This window comes from Nematolebias whitei, chromosome 2 (genome assembly GCF_014905685.2).
Source record: "Nematolebias whitei isolate Nwh7 chromosome 2, NemWhi1, whole genome shotgun sequence".
Classification (NCBI taxonomy): domain Eukaryota; kingdom Metazoa; phylum Chordata; class Actinopteri; order Cyprinodontiformes; family Rivulidae; genus Nematolebias; species Nematolebias whitei.
The window spans coordinates 43,183,784-43,202,915 of record NC_056499.1 but is presented as its reverse complement, the minus strand read 5'-3'; the positions used below and the strand labels follow the sequence as shown (position 1 = coordinate 43,202,915).

Sequence of the window (19,132 nt, the reverse complement as noted above, 5' to 3'; positions counted from 1 at the left end):
AGAGAGAGAGAGAGAGAGAGAGAGAGAGAGAGAGAGAGAGAGAGAGATTTGATTTTAAAAAGTCGTTTATTTCATTATTGTTTCACAATAAGCTTACTTCAGTACATCTGCAATATACAATTCAGAATCATTAAGAGTGAATAAAAAGCACTTATAGTCCCACTTGTCTTTAAACATTTCCAGTTCGTTCATTTTTGAATAATACTTAAATTCCATCATAAGTCTTGCTTTCAACATACTCTTAAAGAAAAGCAAACAGTCACAACTCTGACTTCCATTAATCTTTTCTTTTCTGCTTAGATATATTGCCAGTTTTGCTTGTCCAAAAATAAAATTCAATAAACGTCCTTTCTTCTTTTTCTTTTTACCATAGGAAAAACCAAATATGAACATTAAGGTAGTGAAAGATTCCCCAACAGATTTCAAAATATCACTAAGTAAACTAAATAAAGACAACAATCTTGGACATTGTACAAAACAGTGAAAAATGGTCTCCCTCGTTAAACAAAACGGACACTCATCTGAAACAGTTGGATTTATGATTGATATGAAAGCATTTACTGCAATGATGCCATGTAGAATACGCCACTGTAAGTCACCAGTGTTCTTGGTTAATGGTGGTTTGTACAACATACTCCACATTGGTTTTGCATCAGACTGACTACTAAAGAATTCCCTCCAAGGTGTATCTTTTTTGTCTTTAAGTTTTGCCCTGTTTAGAGCTTTAACACACCTTTGATATAATGTCTTTCCATTTGCAGAGTCCAAAAAAGTCCAAACCTTGCTGTCCTCCAGCAGAGGACCCAGAACTTCACAGTCTTTTAAGTTGGGTCTAATGCATAGCTTATGAAAGTTGTCTGTTTCTTCAGGTGTTAAGAGTCCGTCAAACCATCCAGATATCAAACTTTTGTCTTCCTCCGATAACGCTCTCTTAAACTTCTCCAGCATCAGATCTACTATACGAACAGAGCAAACTTCCAGTTTTCTTGCAAGAGCAGTAGAGTTGTCCATGTCAGCTCCAATCAGTTCAAGGAGAAGTTGAACAGTTGTTACTCCCTTATTCTGTAAAAGTCTAGACATCATGGGTATTTTATCCCATAACGAGCCTAGGCGTGATCCTTTAAGAATTGGCTCCTTCAGTAACCAGAATAAAGATGTAGAAGTTCCCGTTATTCCTGCTTCCATTAACTTCCATGTTTTTAAAACATTAATATAGAAGGATGACAGACCATTTGTGCTGATTCCCGAACAGTCAATGATAAACAATGTCTTTCCCAAACCCATGTTACCAACTTGCTGACAAAAACATTCTGCCACCTGTCTCCACAATACATTTTGGTCCCCATAGAGAAAACTTTGCAAAAATTGTAGCCTGAAAGCAACTTTTCTGCTTTCCAGATGAATCAAACCCTGACCTCCTTCTTCTTTTTGTAAAAAAAAAGTACACTTTGAGGTATCCAGTGAAGTCTGTCCCAAAAAAAATTAACAATAATACTTTGTAATTTCATTAGTAAATTTGGTGGCGGTTCCAGTACAGCTAAACGATGCCACAATGTAGAAGCCACCAAATTATTAATAACAAGTGTTCGCCCCCTGTAAGACAGTCTTGGCAAAAGCCAGCGCCATTTTTTCAGTTTTCCTTCTATTTTTTCAACTACATCTTCCCAGTTTTTCATAACCTCCACATGATCACCTAAATGAACACCTAGATATTTAAAACCATTTTTTACCCACTTCAGTTCATCAGGTAGTCTGGGCTCGTCTCCTTGCCATTTGCCTATTAACAAAGCTTTGCTCTTTCCCCAGTTTATTTTAGAAGATGAAAATTTGCCAAAACTTTCAGTGATAGCTGTTAGTTTTTGAACATCATGATTGTTTGTTACCGCCACCACAATATCGTCTGCATATGCAGAAAGATGCAATGATGAAAAATGTTCTTTTAATTTTACACCATTCATTGTTTTCTGATCTGGCATAACAGAGGTTCAATACTGATTGAATAGAGCATACCTGACATTGCACAGCCTTGTCGAATTCCCCTCTGTACAAGAAATGGGGCACTCAACCCACCATTGATTTTCAAAATACTTTCAATGTCACAATAGAGTGTTTTTATCAGAGCAATGAAGCCAGGGGAGAAACCAAAAGCTTCTAAAGTATTCCATAAAAAATGGTGCTCCACCCGATCAAATGCCTTTTCTTGGTCAAGGGAAATCAGACCAAACTTTAAATCCAATGAACCAGACATGTCCAAAACGTCTCTAATAAGGGATATATTATCTCTTATAAGTCTACCAGGGATGCAGTATGACTGGTCAGCGTGTATAACTTGGCCAATCACTTTTCTCAGTCTGTTTGCCAAGGCTTTTGAGAACATTTTGTAATCAGCACATAGAAGACTGACTGGTCTCCAATTTCTTATTTCACAAAGATCACCTTTTTTAGGTAGAAGAGTGAGAACAGCTCTTCGACAGCTGAGTGGTAATCTTCCCCTCGCTATGCTGTCATTTAGAACCTCTAATAAGTCCTCTGACAAAAGGGTCCAAAAGGTTCTGTAGAACTCCACAGGCAGGCCATCTATTCCAGGAGCTTTATCATTGTCCATGCTCGCCAGTGCCACTTGCAGTTCTTGCATGGTCAGAAGGTGTCCTAAGGCCGTGTTGTCCTTAGCTGAAATCTTTGGCAGATCATTTAAAAAGTGTTCTGTTATGTCAGCACATTCTTTATATTCAGTGGCATAAAGCTTAGAAAAAAAGTCCACAGCTCTTTTTCTTATTGCAGTTGTTTCCATTAAGTCTCTTCCATCTTCTGCTCGAATACTATGAATGAGTCGACTTTGACCATTTTTCTTCTCCAAATTGAAGAAAAATTTAGAGGGAGCATCCATTTCAGTAACACTTTGAAAGCGTGAGCGAACTAACGCCCCCTGTGCTCTAATCCCGAGTAGATCAGCCAAAGCAGTCTTTTTCTTTTTGAGTCTGAAAATGACCTGCATCTCCTGTAGATCCACTCAAAGTCTGAAGATCCATTATGTCCATCTCTAGATCCTTTATAGATTGTACAAGCTCTCTTGTGACATTGGAAGTATATTGAGTACAAAACTGTTGAATTTTTATTTTTCCAATATCCCACCATTGTTGTAAGGAAACAAACTGAGATTTTTTGGTTTTCCACTCTTTCCAAAGAAATGAGAAACATTCTTTAAAGAAGCCATCATTTAACAAAATAGTGTTTAAATGCCAATATGCACTCTTGGGTTTTACTCCACTGAGGAAAATATTTCCTATCACCATGCTATGGTCAGAGAAACCAACAGGACACAATATACAGGATTTAAACATTTGTAAGTGATGTTCAAAACAATAAAATCTGTCAAGTCTTGCCATTGTAATGTAATTGTCTTTACAGTGAGTCCAGGAATATTGTCTACTTGTCCCATGTTTAGAGCGCCACACATCAGCTAACTCATGAGTCTCAATAATATGTTTCAAAATTGTCCGTGAACGAATATTAGGCTCTAAGTGATTTCTGTCCAAATCATCAAGAGTACAATTAAAGTCTCCTCCCAAAATCAAGTAATCTGTTGAGGCACAGCTTGCAACAGTATTTCCTAATTTTTCTAAAAACTTACATCTTTCATTAGGATTTGATGGCGCATAAACATTTAGCAGGACAAAAGTTAGTTTTTCATATTTTGCAGTTACTTTCAGCAACCTCCCTGGAAAAACTTCTTCCACTTCACAAGATTCTGGAAGAAAGTTTTTTGAAAAAATAATTGCCACTCCGGCACTCAATGAATTTTTATGACTCATGACAATATTCCCATCCCATTCCTTTTTCCAATCAACTTCATTATCAATGTTACTATGAGTTTCCTGAGCAAAGGCAAAGTTGATACATTTAGTTTTTAGAAGTTCAAAAAAAATTGCTCTTTTCTTTGCATCTCTTGCGCCATTCAGGTTTAAAGATGAAATCTTTAACCTACTCATAGTCAGCCAGGAAAAGATCAGTAAGATTGAAGCAAAACAGCAAAACAACTCCTGTCTTTTACTTTTTGGATGCATCATTTGTTGAGGTTCTCAGTTTCTGTATCAGTTTTCGAAGACGATAGATTTCAGTGTCCTTCAAACCTTCTGGGCCTCTTTGTCTCATTAACCATTTGACCGAATCCAGAAACATTATTCTATTAGGAAAATGATCATCTACAGATACATCCCTTTTTCCTTTGGTTGCTTCCAAAAAACTACGGATCTGTTCAACGCTGTAGCCATTAGTTACCTGACCATCAGGAATTGAGGAGTCAGATGCTTCTCTGTCACTGTCCGAGTCAGAAAAGAACTCTGACTCACTCTCTGGTACAAGTTTTTCTTTTACCTGGATTTTCTTTGGTTTTGCTGCTTTTGACTGTCTTGTTTTTCTTTTTGCGTTTGGCATTTTAAACACAGTTTCATCATCCCTCACCGTTTTCTCCCCCTTAGACACTACTTCATCTACATTCAGTTCCTCTTGAGTTATTTCTTCTTCAATAACTTTCTCACTTACTTCATCTACACAAGTCGAAGTAGAAGCAACCTGACTGTTTTGCTGCATGTCTGAGCCAGACTCAGGAACATCTGCTCCTCTCTGCTCACTTTCAATGTCCACAGAGACTGTCTCTGTCCCTCCAGCAGGCTGGGGGGGCTCTTCTGATTTTCGAGCTTTTTCAGGACAAGTCCGCGCTAAATGTCCCTCCTGTCCACATCCAAAACATTTCATTGTTTCAGTTGTTGCAAAGATAGTATAGTCAAAACCCTCAACTTTGAATCTCATGACTATGTTCAGTTCCTCAGCATCATTTAATAAGATCATAAACACCTGCCTCCTGAAAGACACGACATGTTTCAGTTTTTCTGATTTACAACCTGAAGGAAGCATTTTCATGGTTGAGACAATCTGACCATGACGTGACAACTCCTTCAGTAACACGTCATCACTAATGAACGGAGGCAAGTTTGACAGGATGATTTTTTTTGCTGGATTCACGAGGGGAAACACGACAGAGTATGCGTTTCTCAGAACTACCCCACGTTCAACAACAATATTAACTTTATCTATAGAGTCCAGAAACAAAACCACAGCACTATTCATTCTGGCTGCTGCTTTCACACTTTCACACCCAACCACCTCTCCTACAGCTAACGCACACTCTTCAACCGAGTAATCCACGCCCACCGGCATCTTGATGCCGTGTCGACGGGACAAACTCCCACACCCGGTGTTTCTGCCGGCCATCGCACCGAAACCGGCGCTGCCGAACAGAAAACCAGAAAAAACACCACTATAACCCGGAGTGCTTTTAAACAGTTGTACCACACCTAAAAAAGAAGAAAAAACATGTGAAACACCTTTCAGAAGTAAAAGAAACCGCTAGTCAAACCTTCAAGAAGTTCACTTCCACTCTCCACCCGTGTGACAGACGCTCACGCATGCGCACGAGAGAGAGAGAGAGAGAGAGAGAGAGGTATAAAGAGAACACAAATCAACATCATTGAAGTCTGCCTCTAGACGTGCGGAAAAAAAAAAAAGACAAGACAAAACCGAGAAACCACAACAACAAACAACATATATAATGATACTTGTAACATAATTAGAAAGTATTTTATACAGTACATGGTAATACAATATATATTTAGTGGCCACCACAACCCAACTGAGTGTGTATCTGATAAACACCTGAATCTAAACACCTGTGTGAGCATGCTTGTCACTATAAGGTTTCTCCATAAAAATGTTCAATAGTGGATGTGGGGACCCACAGACCCGTCCCCACAGGACATGATGGTAACACAGGGAAGACCGGAACCACAGACACACAGCGACCCCCAAGCCCAGAACTCCAGGAGTCCCTCAACAGGGACACCCGCACCCCAAAGAGAGAAGCCCCGGGCGACCCCCAGCAACCACAATGCAGAAACCCCCAGGAGGCTGCAGCGAGGAGTCAACAGGCCCCGCCGGCAACCCGCCCCTCCAGAGTAGATCCGGCCATGGACACCAAGTCCCGAGGTCATAGCACCCCCCAATAGAGGCCCGGCAGAGCCAGGGCACCCAGGCACCGGCAGGCAGCCACCAGGGTGTGCCCACACACCCCACTACCCAGCCCCAGCTGCTGAGAGCCGCCAATGCACCGGCGGCAGGGGTGCCCACCACCGTCGGGGAGTACAACACACCAAATGGGTGGGGGGGGGGGGGGGGGCAAAATTGATCCAAGAGAGGGGACCACCCAAAACCCAACCTGAGACATAAACAGGCACACAGAGACAGCCCGACGGACCCTCCATTGGGCCGTCCATGTGCCCCACCAACCTGACAGCGACCACAAGCCGGCCTCAGGCCGGGGGCCAGAGCAGCAGGGAACAACAGCCAAGGAAGGCCGGCCTAGCGCACCAATGCTTCCCTACAGCCCCACATCACAGACCTGGAGAGGCCCCGGCATGCCACCCATGCACCCCCCCCCACACACACACACACACAGCACCCCCCACCGTGAATGTCACATCAGGCCGACCAGCCAGCACCCCGTCAAAGTGAAGCCACGCCCCCGACCGCCGCCATGCACCACCAATGACCACACCCTCACAACCACAGCCGACCCTCCGCCAGAACCCAGCAGCCACCCCAGCCAAAGGGCCGGCCACTGCAACCAGGAACCCTGATCAAAAGATCCAAACAACCCAGGGAGAACCGGAGCACCGGCCCAACCCCCAAATGTCCCCCAAGGCCCAACACCCACCCACAGCCCAGACCCCAACCAGGCAGTCCACCCCCCCCCCCTCCCTGCCCCCGACCCCAAATGTAAAACGGAGAAAGAGGGTTTAAGGAAAACAGGAAGACCCAACTCCTCCCTCCTTCCACTCAAATAAGGTGTTGATGCATGTTGTTATATAGTGCATTTAAAATGGGGGGGATGAGGCGGCGACCGGCACAGACCCACCCCCTCCCCAGAGACCAGGCATTGCCCGTTCACCTCCCCAACCCTGACATGCATTTCTTCAGAAAATGCTAGGCCTTCATTAATATCAGTAGTTAGCACTGTTGCCTCGCAGCAAGAAGGTCCTGGGTTCAATTCCCAGTTGGACCTGGGGTCTTTCTGTGTGGAGTTTGCATGTTCTTCTTGTGTTTGCGTGGGTTTTCTCCACGTACTGCGGTTTCCTCCCACAGACCAAAAACCTGCATGTTAGGCTGAATTCAAGCCCAGGCCTCCCTTGCAAAAGAGATCTGTGATCTCAATGGGATTTGCCTGGTTAAATAAAGGTTAATAAATAAATACCATATGCCAAATCTTACAATAGACTGTACAGGTAAAAGGTGGGAATGTTACAGTGAAATTTTCAGTTTAAAAAAAACCTTATAAATAAGATGAAGAGCCCCATCATCCAGGGCGAGCTCAGATTAGAGCCTCTGCTCCTCCGTATGGTAGGAGTCAGCTGAAAATCTACCAATTTCTTCATTACAGATACAAAGTAACCTACACAATTAACAGCAAGGGGAAATGATTTGTAATTTCCTGTTTGTGTTAATGATGATGAATTCTATTTTATTATTAATATTATTATTAGGTGAGCTGGTCTGTGAAGCTCAGTCCTCACCTCCTTCTACAGGTGTGCAGTGGAGAGCATCCTGTGCTCCAGCATCAACATGTAGCATGGAGGCTGCACAGCTGCAGAAAGAAAAGCTTTGCAGAGAGTGGAGAAGGCTGCACAGAAGTCTGTTGGAGTCAGACTCCCCACCATCACAGACTTCTACACCTCCAGATGCAGGAAGAGGGCCAACTGCATCACAAAGGACCCCACTCACCCAACACACACTTTTTGCCCCACTCCCCTCAGGAAGGAGGTTGAGGAGCATTAAGTGTAGAACCACAAGACTGAGGAACAGCTTCTACCCTGAGGCTGTTAAACTCATAAATCTCTAACCAGAATAATAACTGTGAAAAATTACATCATGTTGCTGCTGATCTGTTTCATGTTGCTGCTGATCTGTTTCATGTTGCTGCTGATCTGTTTCATGTTGCTGCTGATCTGTTTCATGTTGCTGTGTTTATTCGTGCTCATCTGCTCACACAGACTCATGTTCGTGCTGCTGTTCGGCGTATTGTGTTTATGCTACTAGTTCTTAGAGTATTTTTAGTTGATGTTTTTCTTAGTTCATATCTTTGATTTTATTACTGTTTTTCTTTTACATTTTAATACTTTGGTTGCACGTAACTGGGACACTGCATACGTAATTTCATTCCATCATGTACCACATGTGGTATGACAAATATAGAACCTAGAATCCTTGAATTAATATTATTATTGTTGTTGTTGTTCTTATTTTGTTTGTCTGCATTTTGTTTTTACTTTGTATACTTTGGATGGGGAGAGGGGTCTAGTCTGTTTAAAGGCATGAGTCTAAACTGTTGAGTCTGAGAGGTATGTTATGATCACAAGAGAAAAAGTCTTTTCCATGTTGAAGATCTCTTACCCATAGTCAAGTGTCTCGTCCAAATTCAAGAACGATGTTAGCGTTGATTCACTCGACACTGGCAAATTCGACACAAAAGCTCTGCCAGTTAAATGTCTGATAGAAAAAAAAAAAAATACATGACCAACAAAGAAATGGACTGAGATGATTTAAAACTTATTCATGCACAACAGTATATGTTGGCTTGTGTGGGCCAGTAAGGATAAACAAAATTTTAAAAAGTGATGTTTTAGTGCACACCTTGAATACAATGAAATGAAAGCTAGAGCGAGCAAGACACAGCTGAACAATCCAGCGATCTTCTTTCCTGGTCCACGTCCACTGAAATGAAGCAAAAGCAGATTGAATGAAAGTTAAATAAAAAGAATAAATATTTAAATGCATGATAAATGCACAGTATTGTAATAAGGATATGGACAGTTACTAACTTTTTCAAGGGGATGAACTGACTGACTTGACTGAGCAAGATGATGGAACTTGATGTTTATCTAACAAAGCTAAGTCAGATCCTCAGACTGACAAAGTCTTTTGGATAAAAGACGAAACGTTTCAACATTTTTATTTTTTAATCCATCCAGAGGACCTGACTTAAACTTTGTTAATTTTTTCTACCTGGATTATTGAGCATGCATCAACTTGATGTTTACTTGTAAGAGCAGTGTTTGTTATTATTTAGGGAACTTAGTCCATTTACTGTAATATGGGGGCCGAGATGGTGTAGAGGCAGGGCAGCCGGCTTGGGACCCGAAAGCCCCAGGTTCGATCCCCAATCACTGCATATCACGTGGTGTCTCTGGGCAGCACACCTCATCCCCAAAATGCCCCCCAGGCACCCTCAAGAGCTGCCCACTGCACCACCTGGTGGTGGATGGGTTAAATGCAGAGACTAATTTCGCCATTGTATGGAAACATACAGTGCTGACATTGTGATGACATTATTATTATAACATGGCTGATTACCGTAATTTCCAGACTATAAGACACTACTTTTTAAAGAATTCTGTTTAAATATCTCATTTTACAACATAGACACCCACAGCTTAGAGACAAATGCTGCCTATACATGTACAAACTTTTTATTTTTGTTTTATTTAGTGGACATGTCTTATATTCGCGTGCGCTCAATAGTCTGAAAATTATGGTAATTTTCCTACTAGGCTTTTATCCTGTACAAGCAAACATCACAAAACTTTACAAGCAATAGTAAGGTCAAAAGTAAAGGTCAAAGGCACTTTTTGTTCCTTAGTCATACTGTATATAGAGTTGCTACAAAGAGGCCAGTTTAGACCTTAATTTTCTGCCATTCTAACTTATAATGCTTGACTTTCTAAACCTAATCTATTTAGTGTCAGAAAATGAAATGAGAGAATTCCTCTCAAAGGCATCACAGCATTAAGCACACCATTACATGGAAGTAAACGGACAACGTAAATATGAGGTGTGGTTTTGTCTTTCTCACTTTATAACCCAATCATTCATGATGTGCTAATACCCCCACACGGTGTCATCTTATCAAAACCAGCGTGACTCACTTAGTGCATCCAGGAGAAGTGGGCAAACAGTTACAGGACAGGTTGGTGTTAGTGTAATCACAGAAGCCATAAGTCATGAAACATAGGTTGATGTTTAATGTTTTATTGCACCTAGCTGTTTTTACAACCACGGTATGTGTAAAAGTCTTGACTTGTTCTAAATCTCGATTATATTGTGTCAAGAAAGCTACCAGTACCTATTCGGAAACTTCAAATGGACCCATTCACCCTAACCCAGGTAATCTGCTGCTGAATATGAAAGAAACACGTAAGAACAAGTTAGATAACTGTTGAGAATAAATACCAGGGACCGAGCAGGACGGTATGAGAGCCATAAAGAGAGAACTTGGCATTCAAACAAATTGCAAAGCCTATTCTGGAACATTGAATTCACCATTTTAACCTAACCTGTTTACCTGCATAGTTTACCCACCATGATTGAATACATGCAACAAAAATTGTTGGACTTCTCCGTGTCAAACTTGATTTTCATGGTCGTTGTCATTGTTGATCTATTTTCAGTGACTTTGGCTTTTTGCACAGCTAAACCAAAGCACAGGTAGTCGGCATCTGGTCACAAATTTATATAAAAAATGTTTAATTAAAGGGCACACTAACCTCCTATATTTTCACCTAAACATCTTCTCTTGTCCAGTTCTGTCATATTTGTTTCCACAGCCTGGTCATCCACGAAGTTTTACACAAAACCTGCCAAGTGCTTCGCAGTCTTCTAGAACATCCATCCATTATCTTTTACCTGCTTCTTCCATTTTGGGTCACGGGGGTCGCTGGTGCCCATGTCCAGCAATCACTGTGCGAAGGGCGGGGTACACCCTGGACGGGTCGCAAGTCCATCACAGGGACACAAACGAGACAAACAACCATTCACTCTCTCACTCACACCTAGGGACAATTTAGAGTTACCAATCAGTCTAACATGCATGCTTTTGGTCTGTGGGAGGAAACCGGAGTACCTGGAGAAAACCCACGCATGCACAGAGAGAACATGCAAACTCCACCCAGAAAGGCCCCTGGACCGGGGTTTGAACCAAGGACCTGCTCACTGAGAGGCAGCAGCTCTACCAGTTGCGCCACCGTGCTGCCCTCTTCTAGAACATTTACGCTTTATTTATCCAGGTAGTCTCATTGAGACACGAGAACTCATTTTCAAGAGAGACCTGTTTAGGGAGCAGATGGGGGGTTAAGGGCCTTGCTCATGGGCCCAGGGTGGGGTAAATGAGGATGGGGGCAAGTGTGGGTGCTTCACCTACCCCACCCACAATTTTGATGTTTTCAGGGCCGGGGTGTGAACTGGCGATCTTCAGATCACAGGCCCACCTCTCTAACCTCTGTGCCACCACTCCCCCAACATACTCACATTTAATTGCATCCATCTGTTAAACTACCGGAATGAACGCTTGAACTTCTCCATTTGATACAGCTGCTGTAGCTGAGTGGTTAGAACAGTCGCCCTCCAATGGGAGAGTTGGGGGTTCGATTCCACCAGCAGTCATATGCTGAAATGTCCCTGGGCAATGTGTGTCCAATCGGTGTATGAATGTGATGATTAATCTTTGTAGAGTGCTGTATGAATAGGTAAATGAGGGCACAGAATGTGTTGAAAAGAGCTTTGAGCATCTTGATAAGATAGAAAGGTGCTATAGGGGATCGCCCGGGGCTTCTGTCAGCGGGTCGCTGTGTGTCTGTGGCTCCGGTCTTCCCTGTGTTACCATCATGTCCTGTGGGGACGGGTCTGTGGGTCCCCACATCCACTATTGAACATTTTTATGGAGAAACCTTATAGTGACAAGCATGCTCACACAGGTGTTTAGATTATATATATATATATATATATATATATATATGTATATATATATATATATATATATATATATATATATATAATTTATTTTTATCTCCACCCTCGGAAAGAACAGTGGTGTACCTCATGGCTTTGAGAAAGTCCCTTTTCAGGTTCCCAGCAAATGATCTCTTCTGCTGAAGTACACAATGTATAATGACTAGAACTGCACCTTCAAAAAGAACAGAGAGAAGAAAAAAGACAAAACATTTCAATCAACAAGCACATGGACAGAACACAGAACCAGTTCTGTCAGCTCTAAGAATATTGTACATGACTTCAATCACACACACTCAGTTCATTTGGGTTACATGGCAAACACTTCATAAAATAATATATGAAAGTAAACAAAATATGATGCAACATCTGTCAGTCCCGTTCATAGGATGAATTAAAACAAATAACGTGATCAAAGTCAAAGCTGCACCAAACTGACTCAATCATAACACATTAAACAAAACTCTGCTGCAGTGAAGGCGTGTGCAGCTTCTCAACATCTGGCCCATCATTAATTATGATGATAATAGCCAACGCTCAAAAGACTTCACAGAAGAGATTTCCACAGAGCACCATTACACCACCAGTTGCTTGTAGATTGAATTACAGCATCACTCTGAACAACAACAGCCATGTTTGGAGCCACTTGTTTATACTTTAATACATTAAATGTAAAGAATATTAAAATATTACTGTTAATTTGTATAAATAGGCTCACTGTATAACTGTCAACTTGCAAACTGTACGAATAGAATTAATAAAATAGCATTAATCATTTTGTATAAAAGTTATTCTCACCTTATCGGCTGATAAAAGCACAGTTCATCTTTGTGGAGGATTTTGTTCTCACTTTTTTCCACGCAGATCATGCGTGGTGTTTAACTTCAGCAACAACTAAAAAACTGCAGCTTTCTATTGCACTTTAATTATTTCCCTAATAAACAGTTCTTTATGTATTACAGTTATTAAAAAAAAAAAGTATTGGAATAAAAAGCCCAGAATAAAGTGGTTTATCGTCCTTTCTGCCTTTTCCTTGAAAACCAGCTGGTTTTAGAAGACGCGACTGAACTCATCCCCAGACTCACCTGTAAACAGATCCACTTGGAACCAGTCCGACCAGCGCGGCACCATCAATTTATAAAAACAAAGGCTTTTGTTTCTTTTCTTCTTCTCCTTGTTAAAGATTAAAAATAAATTAACTCAGAAGGCTGATAGAATCCAACTGAAACCCAGATCTCAGAGCCACACAGATACTTTTGTGGCGGAGGGGGGGGGGGGTGGGGTGGAAGGACAACACCCGTGTTGTTAATGAGCTGTGGTGCCCCCTCCCTCCCTCTCCTCTGGCTCCCTCCCACTTCACACCTTTATGAGAAGGAATCAGACCATCAACAGGGAAGGCTAAAAAAATGTGGTTTAGTGTTCCAGGGAAGGGGAATAAAGCTCCATTTTGTTTCACTCTGTTTATAACAGGGGTCCGCAATCTGCGGCTCTGGAGCCACGTGCGGCTCTTTGGCCCTTCTGCAGCGGCTCTTTCAAGCTTTGACCAAAACTGACATAAAACTGAATATTATTGGTTGTTGTAACAACTAAAAGGGCTAGTTTTAGCAGCTTTCCTGTAATTTATTTTGCAAATATATAAATACTCGAAACATTACAAGGAGTAAAACATACTCCTTTTCACTTTACGCTTTATATCTTCTAAGTAGGGTACGTCATTTTTCTACAATTAAAAAAGTGTATTGTTTTAGTTTTTAGAAACTGGGCAAAAACTATATTATTTTTCCTTCTTTACAAGAATATCGTCTTTTATTTTGTCTTAGAATGTAAAAATATCAATAAATGTTAATAATCATTAGATATTTTTAGTTTTATAAAATCACCCCTACTGTCCAGAAAAGCACCCTCCAACAAACTCAAAGTGGTCTGTGGGGCACCAGTTGAGAATCCCAGTTGTAGCAGGTTTTGTGGCTCCGGACACGTTTCATTTAGTGAACAAAGGGGCAGAACTGGCTCTTTTGATCATAAAGGTTGCAGACCCCTGGTCTATAAACTGCATGGATGGTTAACGGACTGTACTTATATAATGTCTTTCTATCTTATTTCAAGATACTCAAAGCACTTTACAATCTGTGTCCTCATTTACCCATTCATACAGCACTCCACTAGATCTATACAAAGCTAACTGAACATCATTCTAAAGAGACTAATCAGAGCTTTATCACATTCATACACCGACGGGACGCACATCAGAGGCAATGAGGGGTTCAGTGTCTTGCCCAGGGACACTTCAACATGTGACTGTTGATGGATTCGAACCCCCAACTCTTGCATTGGAGGTTGACTGCTCTAACCACTCGGCCACACAGTGAAGTCTTCTTTGGATCTTTTTTTTTATTTAATCACCTTTTGTCATATCTGTGTGTTTTGTTATGTTTGTGTCTGTATGTACAAATAATATATGTCTCTAGTCTTGTCTCTTAATTACTTGTTTAGATTTTAATCTTTAGATTAGGTTAAATGTATTTTTACATTTATTAAAGGCCTGTTTGTATTGTTGTGTCTGCACTGTGTGTTGGATTTTTTTGCACGTCATGTTCTGTGTTGCACGGTGATCCTGGAGGAACACTGTTTCATTTCAACATGTACTTGTACGCAGCTGAAATGACAATAAAACCTCTGACTCTCTCTCTGACTGATTATTTTTATCAAGTTCTCTGTTGTTTCATCGGTGTTTCTCTCCTTGTAGTCAGCTCCTGCCACTCACTTGTTCCTCATTGTCTTTGTCCAGGTGTTTGTCATTGTGTCTCATTGGTGTCCCTTTAAGTTCAGTGTCTCTGTGTCATCATGTTGTCCCTAGACTGTGCTTCCCATAACCTGTAACATTCTGTTCCTTGTATTTCCACGCACCCACATAAATTCTGCTGCCACATCAGCTGTTTTCTTTTAGTTAGTTTTTTATATATATATATATAGCCTAGCTATCCATTATTTATCTTCAACACCATGTTGAATGTGACATCTTCAGTGAACAGCTTACTTTGCAGCCCAAACAAAGTTCACTGTGTTTGCCTGGCAGAGTCTTAAGATACATTGCTGAGAGTAGAATGGTATCCGCTGCACATGCTTAGTTATATGAACTGCATTTCAGCTAAGAATGAAACTTTTCTCTCAGGTGGCAGTAAAGACCAAAAAATATCTTCATTCTTTAAACAGAACAAAAAGACAACCTCAACAGGACCCTGTTCCTCATCACTGAATTGTTTCATACATTGACTCTGGAACATTCTCTGTGTTTTCACCGTCTGACTCTGTTTCCTCTACAATATCTTTCATGTCAGGTCTTGCCTCATCCCCAGTGTCATAACTCAGTTACTGAGGGCCTCAGGATTATTATCTTGTGTGTGTGTGTGTGTGTATATATATATGTATGTTACGGTATATATATGTATATATAAAAATATATACATATATATCTCGCAAATCTCTCTTGTAAATGAGTCCTTGTGACTCAGTGAGACTAACCTGTATAAATAAAGGTTGGATGAATATGTGTACAGTGGGGAAAATCTGTCACAATCCTCACAGTTGGAACCCATTTGCAGGGAGGCGAGCGAGGCAGGAGTTTAAATAAAAATAATTTATTTAAACAACAAAACAAAAGGCTGTCGGTGCAGCAAAACTTACTTTGGCAAAAACAAGGCTGAACAGGACATCAGAGTTCACAGGCAGAGCAGATCATCAGGTGGACAAAAAAACAGACAGGACAGAGGAGGACTGAGATGTCTGTGAATACAGAACAATGACCGGACGAGGAGTGAAGGAGAGAAAGGCTTTTTATAAGACAGAGGGAGAGTGAGTAATGAGAGCACCTGGGCAGGTGGCTGATGAGGGACAGGTGTGAATGATAAAGACTGAGGAGTGGAGAGGCAGACTGAGGAGTGAGTGGAAAACAGGACCAGATACACAGGAACAGAAACCACACAAAAAGCAGAACAACAAGAGCACAAAAAGCAGAGTGGGGAACACAAACACAAACCGAAACAGGAAATGGTACAATCCTTACAAAATCAGTATTTCATACAGATTTTGGAAGTTTTCCCACCTACAAAGAATGGAGAGGTCTGTAATTTTTATTGTAGGTACACTTCTAACTGTGAGAGACAGAATCTAAGTTGTAAAAATCCTGAAAAATCACATTGTATGAATTTTTAAATAATTAATTTGCATTTTATTGCATGAAATACGTATTTGATACAATAGAAAAACAGTACTTAATATTTGCTACAGAAGCCTTTGCATGCAGTTACATAGGTCAGACGTTTCCTGTAGTTTTTGACCAGCTTTGGACACACTGCAGAGATTTTGGCCCACTCCTCCATACAGATCTTTTAGGTTTCAGGGCTGTCACTGGACAACATTGAGTTTGAGCTCCCTCCAAAGATTTTCTATTGGGTTCAGGTCTGGAGACTGGCTCGGCCACTCCAGGACCTTGAAATGCTTCTTATGGAGCCACTCCTTAGTTACCCTGGCTGTGTTTTGTGTCATTGTCATGCTGGAAGACCCAGCCACGACACATCTTCAGTGCTCTTACTGAGGGAAAGAGGTTGTTGGCCAAAATCTCACAATACAATACCCCATCCATCCTCTCTTCAATACGATCCAGTCGTTCTGTCCCTTTTAAAGAAAAGCACCCCTAAAGATTATGTTTCCACCCCCATGCTTTATGGTTGGGACGGTGTTCTTGGGGTTGTACTCATCCTTCTTCCTCCAAACACGGCAAGTGGAGTTGATACCAAAAAGCTCTATTTTGGTCTTATATGACCTTTTCCCATGCCTCTTCTGGATCTTCCAGATAGTCATTGGTGAACTTCAAAACAGGCTGGACATGTGCTGGAGTGAGCAGTTGGACCTTGCATGCCCAGCAGGACTATGATGGTGTAGTATGTTATTAATGGTCCTCTTTGAGGAAAAATAACGTCCATACCCAAGCGTGTTACATATTGTTCTAGTGTTATGTAATTAGTTATTTAAAGGTTTCGAATTATTTTAAACTTTCTTCAATTAAAACACACTTGAGCAGCATACTGTACTGTTTTTTATTTAATTTGTGGATTGATTCAGTTGTATTGAAAGGAAAACAAGTGTAATTTACAACATCTAGTAAAAAAACAAAAACCCTTAACTATTTAACATTTTAACTGTACACTATAAAATGATAGAGGATTATAGACATTTTTCCCAAAATTATGCTATTTTAAAGAAATTGGCACATTTATGTATTTTTCATGAGTAACAACTATTTACAGTATTTACAGTGATTCACAGCTTAATACTGAATATTAAAAATATGAAGGAACAAAAGTGTGATTTGTACATTTTATGATTCTTACTGCGTTGATATAAACACATGGATAAAGGTGTTGAAGTAAAACATGTCAGCAGAGTAGACTCCACACTTCTTCTGCAACATAGAAACAGCTCGCAGTAAGCCTTGGTTGTAGAAGCTGTACCCCTGCAGAACATCTGGACTGCTCCCTGGTTCTGGCCTCTGAGAAGACGTTTCCAGTGACACGTGCAGAGACTGAAGATGTGAAGTGTGGACACAAAACACATGTTGGGAAGACTGCAGCATCAGAGGGAGAGCAGGGAAGTGTGGAGCCATGTGGTCCAGAATGATGCTACGCAGGACTTCTCAGGTGGGCACTTGTAAAACATCTGTGAGCCCTGTGGCACAGGACCACATCTGGATGGTACCAGCTCCAAACTTAGGACGAGCGATAAGTGGTTGGGACTTCAGTTTCTCCTGCCGTCACCCAGTGAGATCTAAAACAGATAACTGTTTTTAGCACATACATATGATACTTGTTATAACATATTTAGCTTTAAACAAGTAATAGATTTTAGTTTGAAGATGAGCTGAAACAGCAGCAGAACAAAACAGACTTTGCTGCTTCCACAAACAGTAAGCACTGAGCAGGAAGATGTTACTGTAAGCTCTCAGTACAGAAGCTGTCCATCATATGTTAAAGTTCTTCATCTGTCAGAAATGAACAGGAACTCTAATGAACATGAGCCAACCGGCTCTCTGACTGTTTCAAACCTGCAGTCTGTGTGGTTCCTCATTTTTCTTCATGGACCTGAAGCATCTAGCTCTGACAACTACCTGTCCCTCGACAATATTTGACCTGTACTTATGCAGAAGTAAAGCACAATTTGAACATCAAGCATCATAGCATCTTATAACTAACATCTAGTACGTTTTCTTTCACAAATAGTAATGGCAAACACGTATCAGAATGTTAAAACATCATTTAAAAGTTTATACAACGTCTGTCTCAAATATTCCAAATAATTTAGCGCACTAAATTAGGCTTTATTACGATGTTTATGTACTTCATATGTTGTAGCTAACGGTTAGCCTGATCAGCGACATCTTTTCTTACCTTGATAGCTGTTGATATATTCTTCATGGAAGAACATTTATCCTTTCTCAAGTTTATTGGTTCAAGAATTCACCGCTGCAATTTCCTCCACATCAGCGAAAGAAAAGCTTTGCATTTGCATAGACTCGCGAAAGCCGGAATTAACCCAGCACCATGAGATGCTACTTTCGGTTGTCGTGAAAAAGGTCTATTGTCCTGTAGCCCATCCCAGCATTGATATGGTCTACAATTTTGTCCCTGGTGTCCTTTGACAGCTCTTGTCTAAGGACAAGTGTGACTGATTGAGTGTGTGGACAGGTGTCTTTTATACAGGTAATGAATTAAAACAGGAACAGTTATTACAGGTAATGAGTGCAGAACAAGAGGGCTGCTTAAAGAAACACTAACAGGTCTGTGAGAGACAGGATTCTTGCTGGTTAGTAGGTGATCAAATACTTATTTCCTGCAACAAAAAAAAAAGCAAACTAATTATTTTTAAAAAATCATACAATGTGATTTTCTGTTTTTTATTTATTGCTTTCTGTCTCGCAGTTGAAGTGTACCTATGATACTAAATTCTTATCCCTCCACTCTTTGTAGGTGGGAATACTTGCAAAATCGGCAGTGTATCAAATATTTATTTTCTCCACTGTATGTGTATATATATACAGGTCTCTCTTGTAAATGAGTCCCCGAGGCTCAATGAGACAAACCTGTATAAATAAAGGTTGAATGAATATATTGATTGCATACTTCCTGTTCTTGGACCTGCTCTCTTTTGACATCCTCCTATGGAAAAGTGTTTTTTTTTTTTTTTT

General features: G+C 40.8%; 1 long non-coding RNA gene and 1 pseudogene across 1 annotated transcript; both read right to left on the bottom strand.

Annotated features, from left to right (window-relative positions):
• The window catches only part of LOC119426959, a 60,411-nt pseudogene that overhangs the window by 25,674 nt on the left and 15,605 nt on the right, over positions 1–19,132 (bottom strand).
• On the bottom strand, positions 8,585–13,149 carry LOC119430251. The gene is made up of 4 exons (XR_005187894.1): positions 12,978–13,149; positions 11,980–12,067; positions 8,743–8,823; positions 8,585–8,598 (listed from the first exon to the last, which is right to left on the bottom strand). It is a non-coding gene; the product is annotated as an uncharacterized LOC119430251 (long non-coding RNA).